The sequence below is a fragment of the Arachis ipaensis genome, chromosome B09 (genome assembly GCF_000816755.2).
Source record: "Arachis ipaensis cultivar K30076 chromosome B09, Araip1.1, whole genome shotgun sequence".
NCBI classification, from domain to species: domain Eukaryota; kingdom Viridiplantae; phylum Streptophyta; class Magnoliopsida; order Fabales; family Fabaceae; genus Arachis; species Arachis ipaensis.
This window is the reverse complement of record NC_029793.2, coordinates 29,722,388-29,730,039: the sequence shown is the minus strand read 5'-3', so window position 1 is coordinate 29,730,039 and position 7,652 is coordinate 29,722,388. Positions and strand designations below refer to the sequence as shown.

General features: G+C 34.8%; 1 long non-coding RNA gene across 1 annotated transcript; it reads left to right on the top strand.

The window, feature by feature from the left end:
• On the top strand, positions 5,311–5,927 carry LOC110267205. The gene is made up of 3 exons (XR_002354567.1): positions 5,311–5,322; positions 5,597–5,728; positions 5,917–5,927. It is a non-coding gene; the product is annotated as an uncharacterized LOC110267205 (long non-coding RNA).

The window sequence follows — 7,652 nt, the reverse complement described above, 5'->3', positions numbered from 1 at the left end:
CCAAGAGCAATCAACAGAGGCTTTTGTCAACCCAATTCCATCAAGAGCAAAGGCCCAATTCAAGGCTTGAAGATCATTTGAAGAGAGTATATAAATAGCTTAGAATTTAAGTTTTTCGAGAGCTTTTCTTTTAGTTTTGCTGAGTAGTTTTGGAGAGCTTTTGGTTAGGAGTTATTTTGAGATTCTGAGTCTTGGGGAAGGGGAATTGAATTCCCTTCCTCTTAGTTTTCTTGTTTTCAATTTCATTTACACTTGTCTTGAATCTTGGGTTGAAGAATTGAGGAAATTCTGTCTCAATCTCACCTTGAGATCTCTTTCTGTTTTGATTTACTGCATCATTGAGAATTTGCGATTTCACTTCTTTTCTTCTACTGCTGGATCTTTACTTTTCTTGAAATTGAATTCTCAATTTGGATCTAGGAAGGCATTGAGATCTAGACTTGGTTACCTAGTCTTTTGAGTCCCGAGATCTACATCTTTCAATTTCAATTTCCTTGTTTCGTTGCTACACCAAGCTTATTTTCATTGTCATTTGAGATCCGGTTTAATTGAATCCATCTTTTACATTTCTGTTTGTTGAATTTTACTTTTTCTTGTTTAATTTCTGCAAATCCACTTCCCAATTCCCTTTATAATTCAAGTAATTTACATTTCTTGCACTTTAAGATTCAGCCATTTACATTTCTTGCAATCTAAGTTTCTGCAATTTACATTACTTGTTCTTTAAAATTCAGCTTATTTACTTTCTTTGCTCTTTAATTTTCTGCAATCTACCCCTCTCCCTTTACATTTCAAGAAATTTAGTTTCTGTCGCATGGGTGAGAACCGGAGGTTCTCAGTATGGTAACAGTACCCACATATCTAACATGTAATATCCTGGGAAAGCCAAAGGCAATCCTAGAACTTTCACTAGATAAATCAAAGCTTATAAATAGACTAATCCATAAATGGCAACTGACTAAAGATCTTCAGTCTAACTAATACTTGCCTTTCTAAATCCTTCAAACCTCCCAACCGCCAGCAGTAATATAATATGGCAAACATAATTATATAAGACAAGAAGATATACATGTAGGAAGTAGATATGACATTTAGGCAATTAGCAGGTAATATGCAGTCAATTATGCAATTCCAAACAATTTACATAGTATGCATATGATGAATGCCTATCCCTATGGCTGATGATATAATCTGTCGGTTATATAGCCAACCCGACAAGTCCTGGTAGCTAACCATTGGACTGTCCCTCTGTCGTGCATCCCCAACTTGAGTTATATTCAACATAAATCATAATTCATATCCAACACCCTCACTGGTGTATATTCACGGGGGCGAGCTCATCCGGAACTTTCACAGTGTCCGGCCATACTTATGACATAGGGTAAGCAGAGTATCGAGTCTCCACCTTGAGCACATGGTGGCTAGCCACTACTTTCTCCTAGGGAAACTCGTATCTCAGATAGTGGAAGTGCAACATTCACATTTCATTCAATACGCATATATGCAATCATACTTAGCCATAATCAATAATGGCTCCGCCATAACTCGGCAATATCTCGGCCATCCAGCCCATAATCCATAACCAGCCAATTCATTAGTAATTAGAGCCTTTCGGCTCATGGCATATCAAGCACTTCCACATTCATCCTCCATATCTCATACAATCATCTTTGATCATCATCTATCATTAATCTTCCCCTTTCTTCATTCACAAGTTACGACAATTCCTAGCTCCACCTCATTGCTAGGCATATCATAAGAGTTTAAGACATAAGGGGGGTGAGATCAGAGGCTTAGAAGTATGAGATTTTGTTTTGAAAAATCAAAAATCAACTTTGGGAGGAAAACAGGGTCACGTGTGCGCGTCGCCCACGCGCACGCGTGGAAGGGAAAAAATCCAAGTGACGCCTACGCGTCAGCCACGCGTACACGTGGGTGCGTTTTGTGCCCCAGGCACAAAACCAGCAGAACTCAGGCACAACTCTCTGGAATTTGGCTGGGCAAATCGAATTCGCTCATCGACGCGTACGTGTGGGCCATGCACACACGTGGGTATTGAAACTTTGAAAACGATGCGTGCGCGTCAGCCACGCTTACGCGGGGGAGTGCTTTCTGTCAAAAATTTTTCTAAGTTAAAAAGTTGCAGAATTTCACAGTTTCACACCCCAATCTTCTGACGGGCATAACTTCTCCATTTTAAATCATTTTTCGCCTGTTCTTTGAATGGCATAACCACCCCGGATTCAATTTCATTTCTAAATAAGTTTGGCACAAAACGGGAATCCGGAGTCCAAGTTATGCCCCGTCAAAGTATACCCAAAAAACTATATTTTCATACAAAATCACAAAGTGCCATTTTCAAAACAAACCCATTTCAACCCTTTTCAAAATCAACCAAAACATACCAATTTCAACCCTTTTTGAAATCAATCCAAAACATACCAAAAATCAACCTCAAGCCTCCTCAACTCATACATTAACATTTTCATCAAAATCACAACCACCATCCCACCTTTTAACCCATCTTAATCAAGAGGCTAAAATTCAAACACACATTACATGTCATACATCCTTCCTCATCCCAATTTCCAACAATATCATTTCCAATCAACCATCATTACACATAATCAATATCAAACTCACCATCAACATGGTTTCACCCATAATTTAACCTCAATCAATCATCAAGCATATATCACAACATGTATATCTCTCATGCATCATACCATCAAGGCATCAATAATCATAATCACATATATGACCACGTAATATATCTCAACTATTCAACAACATCAACAATTCAATGCCTATCTTAGGGCCTCTAGCCTAAGTTTTCACACCACATTACATTTTAGATACAGGAAACTGAGACCATACCTTAGTCGATTTTTCCTGCTCAACCCGGAGCACTTCCAAATCACTTTTCCACAAGCTCTCAAGGTCTCAACACCTCCAAGAATAGATTTTTATCACAACAAAGCCATTTTCCAAGCTTTTCAAAATCTCAATCAAGCTTCAATATTCACATACACACTACCTAAGCCACAATTATCATACCTAAACACAACAACTCAATACCCAAATATCATAGAACAACAAATTCTACTAGGGTTGAGAATCTTACCATACCCAAGGTTCAAGGAAACAAGATTAATCTTCTCCTTCAAGAGAGTTGGGTCCTATAACATCAAAGAGCCCAAAATCTCAACACTTTTCTCCATGAAATTCGAAATTATGGGATGAAGAACTGAACCAAAATCGTGGCTTACCTCAAGAATAAAGTAGTGAATTTTGTAGAGCTCTTCGCGGTGAACTTGTAGCCACAAACGGTGCGGCAATCGAAGCTCTAGATCAAAAGTTATGGTGGTTTGAAGATCAACCAAGGGTTAGAACTTGAGAGAGTGTTCTTCCCCCATTTGCTTTCATTTTCAGCGTGTTTACTGTTTAGTGTGTAGAGAGGAGAGAGAGTGCTGAAAATTAGGGTTTTAGGTTTAGTTCTGTTGGGCCAAGGGCCCAATATGGATCCAGTTGGCCCGTTCGGTCCAATCTTAGTCCGATTTCTATAAAATTGGTATCGAAATTCTTGTCTCAATCTCCTCTATCATATTAAGCCATAAAAATCAAATTTTTAGCTCTCTAGAATAAAATTTCATTTATGAGTTAGTTAGCCATTAATTAACCGGGTTTTACAAATTAAGTGAGAATGTGACTTAAAAAGAATATGAGGCAAAAAGTGTTAATTGGTTGCCTTTAATTCTGGTACAAGAGACAAGTAATTGTTGACAAAGAAAATAAATAAATAAATAAAAATAAAGTGAAGGTTAAAGAATCAAACTATTCCGATTTAGATTTAATTCTGCAACTCTCACATCCACACGCATGGCACAAAATTAAAACTACTACTAAAAGGGAAGCTTCATGTCATATCTGGGTATATGTACATAACACCTTTTTTTTAAAAAAAAAAGTACGTATATCTTCTTAAAATAATATAGTAATGATGCTATATAGTCACAAAATGCATTCTAAACTAGGAAAAAGTTTACATCATTGACAATATGTGCATAGGTGAAGCTAGGAATTTACCAAGAAAAAACATGGATGAGAACTGCAGAAACAAAATGATAAGTTGATAACTATCATATAGAAACATACTCTAGTAAACAACCAAAACAATATAAATTACAAAAGCGTATCTATGGTCGGTATATAAGCTATACATCATATCAAATATATATATAATCTGTACATGGGTTATTAATAAAAAAGTAATTTTAAGAAAAAACATGGATGAGAAACTGCAGAAACAATTTGCTTACATCATTGTTTATCATGGATGAGAACTTATTACTTTTTTTATTAATCAATTTCTGTATCATAGGATAATTATCAATATTTGCAAGATTATTTTTCTTAGCAGACTAATCTTTTGAGGATTAAAATAGTGATATACTTGAGAAAAATTTAGCTCTGTGCTAAAACAAAATCTCCACAGAAAGGTCTCATCCATAAATTACTTCAAGTTATAGAAAAATACAGCCTAACACTATAACAGTAGGAGATAATATCAGGTCATTTTAATATGAACACACGTGTAAATTGTGTAAATTACTTAAAAGCAAAAGCTTAATGCGATTTACCATTCTAAACTCTATTCTGTTAATGACTTAATCATAGTACTAGACTCATTATACTCAACCCTAGCCCATGTTTAAAATGGATACACATTTGCTATAGAAAAAACATTCACACATTTGCTATCAAAAGAAGAGATGTACCTCCTCACTATGTCCCTGTGGTAAGTAATAAACAAGAATTTTCACTTAAGGCAAAGAGACAAGAGGGCCAGCATAAAAAGAAGACAAAAAAGGTTAAAGGTGAAATATTGAGCTTGATGAATGATGAAACCATATAATTAACCATCCATGATTAATTAATAGGAAAAGATTAAGTGAAAAGATAAAACAAAGATTACAAAACAGAGTGCTCTTGCATTTCCTTGAGGTGCTTCATCTCAGCAACTAGAGTTTGACCCCGCAACAACACTAACACCACAAGTTTTAACCTTTTCTTCTAAGGAAGCCATTAATGCTACACCACTCTCTATGTTTTTAAACATAAACCACCCAAAAAAAACCTTTTTTTCTACTTCTTCATAAGCAACTTTAAAAAAAACTTCACATAAACTTCACCCCCACCAAACCAAACATGCCCCCAAAACACAAGTTTCAAATGAGGATGATTTTCACTACCCCGTTTTCACAAACACAAGTGGTGCATAGAAAACATAATAGGGGGTGTTTGAGCTGGGACCATATACTGGTATTAATATTAATAATGTCGTTGTTAACATGAGAATGAGAAATTATCTTGTAATTCAATATTTTGCAGAGGTTGCACGAAGAATGTGAGAAATTATTTGATAAATTAGCAGGGAAAAAGTCTTTGCTGAGGAACCTGGATGATGTTGGCAAAGAAATGCAAGTACACGACGAGAGCGGTGCTGTGAGCTGTAGCGGTGACGGAGCCGACGGTGCCGTCAGAAAAAGTCTTTGCTGGAGGAACTGGGTTCTTCTTCTTCTTTGTCCAGAAAGAGAGGAGAAAAACGGAGAACGGCTAGCGGCTGCTGGTGCGTGCTGCTATGCGTGAAGACCGACGGAGAGGAGGCACGGCTACGAGAAAGGGAGATGATGATGATAGAATGCGGCTGTCCGGTAGAAAATTAGGGGTGAGGTTACTCTTTAGATTTTTTTTCTGGGTATGAATAGGGAAGTTGAAATTAGATTAGGGTTCATCACAAACAAAGTAATTTTGCAGTGTATATGAATAATGAAATGTATTTTAGTTTTGATTTTTAAATTGATTCAGATATAAAATTATAAACTAAAGTTAATTAAATTTTGATTAAATTAAAAGGATTAGGGTAATTTTTGTCCAATATAAAAGAAAAAGGATATTTAAGTCTTTTTATTAAAATTAAATAAAATTTATTTTTTATTTTTATTAAAGTATAAGGGTGATTTAGTAAAAGCATTGATATAATTTATATTTAAAAAAAGAAAAATTAATTATTGACGTGGAAAATATAATCCACATGTCTTGTTCTAATTTGTCTACATTTTTATTATATCAGTACGTATGAATTTATCATCGTACCGTAGCAAACATATTTTTTTAATTATAAATTAAAAAAAGTAAGCCATATTTAACCATGGCAACCATTATCATCTTCTCCAGAAATACACAAGTACACCGGAATAAGCCATATTTAACAAAATTTTTTTTAATTATAAATCGTATTTTATTTTGAAAAAAATTTTAAAAAATATAAATAAATTTTTTCAAAATAAAATACGACTTATAATTAAAAAAATTCTTATTAAATATGGCTTATCTTGGTGCACCTGTGTATTTTTGGAATGGTTGTCATTGTTAAATATGGCTTATTTTTTTTAAAAAAATTCTTGAAGAAGCTATGCTTGTTGTGTATTTTTGTGTATTCCTATATACTGTTTGCAGATCTATATACTATTTAAAGATGATGATAATGGATTAAAATGGATTAAAACACGGATTTCAAAAAACTTAAAGGGAGTTTGCTGTAACACCCTAACTTTTAGCACGTCATGATCGTACCAAAAGTAAGGCGTTACGGACCTGATTTCCTTTATTATCTATTTTATATTGAGCCTTTACGTCGATATCGTGTTTCAGTTTATAAGAAAATACCAGGATATTATTTTTAGTAATTAAAATCATACAATTATTAATAATAATAAATGCTATACAAATGAATTCAATATAAAACTTGAAGACAATACCTATCCCTCTGAACAAAATAAAAGCTAAAGCAACAAGGACGAGGAAATTCTATAAAAACAACAGGTATCACAAGTAAATCTACTAATCGTCAGGAGTTTCATACTGAATCTTCGAACCTGTCACTGGAAGGGTGGAAGATTTTGGGGTGAGAACAAACCACACATTCTCAGTAGGGAATGAAAATGCCGTAAAAGTAATGAATTTAATGCAAACAGTTAACTTACTTAGTAAAACTATTTCGTTAAACCTTTGGAAATAATTTTATTTCTACTTTAGATAAGTAATTACTTTTCTTTAAATTTCTAAACTCAAAACAGATTTTAATCACAAAATTAGTCATACTAACCATCTCTCAGCCACATAATTATTTTTCAACCACAACATCTTACCTCAATACATCCGTGAACTAACAGCACAAGTAAGGGATTCAAACCAACATACAAACAAGTCAAACAGCACAATCACAGAGAAGTAATACAAGCAAACACAACCAAATACAAATAAACAACATGATGCATGTCTATTCCTAATGTAGGCCATGGGCTCATGTGTCGGTTGCCTACCCGCTCCCGACATTACCCGGGCACAAGTCTCAGGTATGGCTTTCCAGATGCATACAGTGTGCTTATAAGTCATACGGCTAGGCCGCATACAGTGTGACTTTAAGTCGTACAGCTGGGTCGCATATAGTGTGACTTTCCAAATCAATAAACATACATTTGGAAAACAGTTCTCAGTGTGTGAGTGTCCCCACTTTACATTTGACACTGAGGCCCAAACAATGTCACATCTGCTCTCCTGTGGCAGACAATCTCTTTAATTAATACATT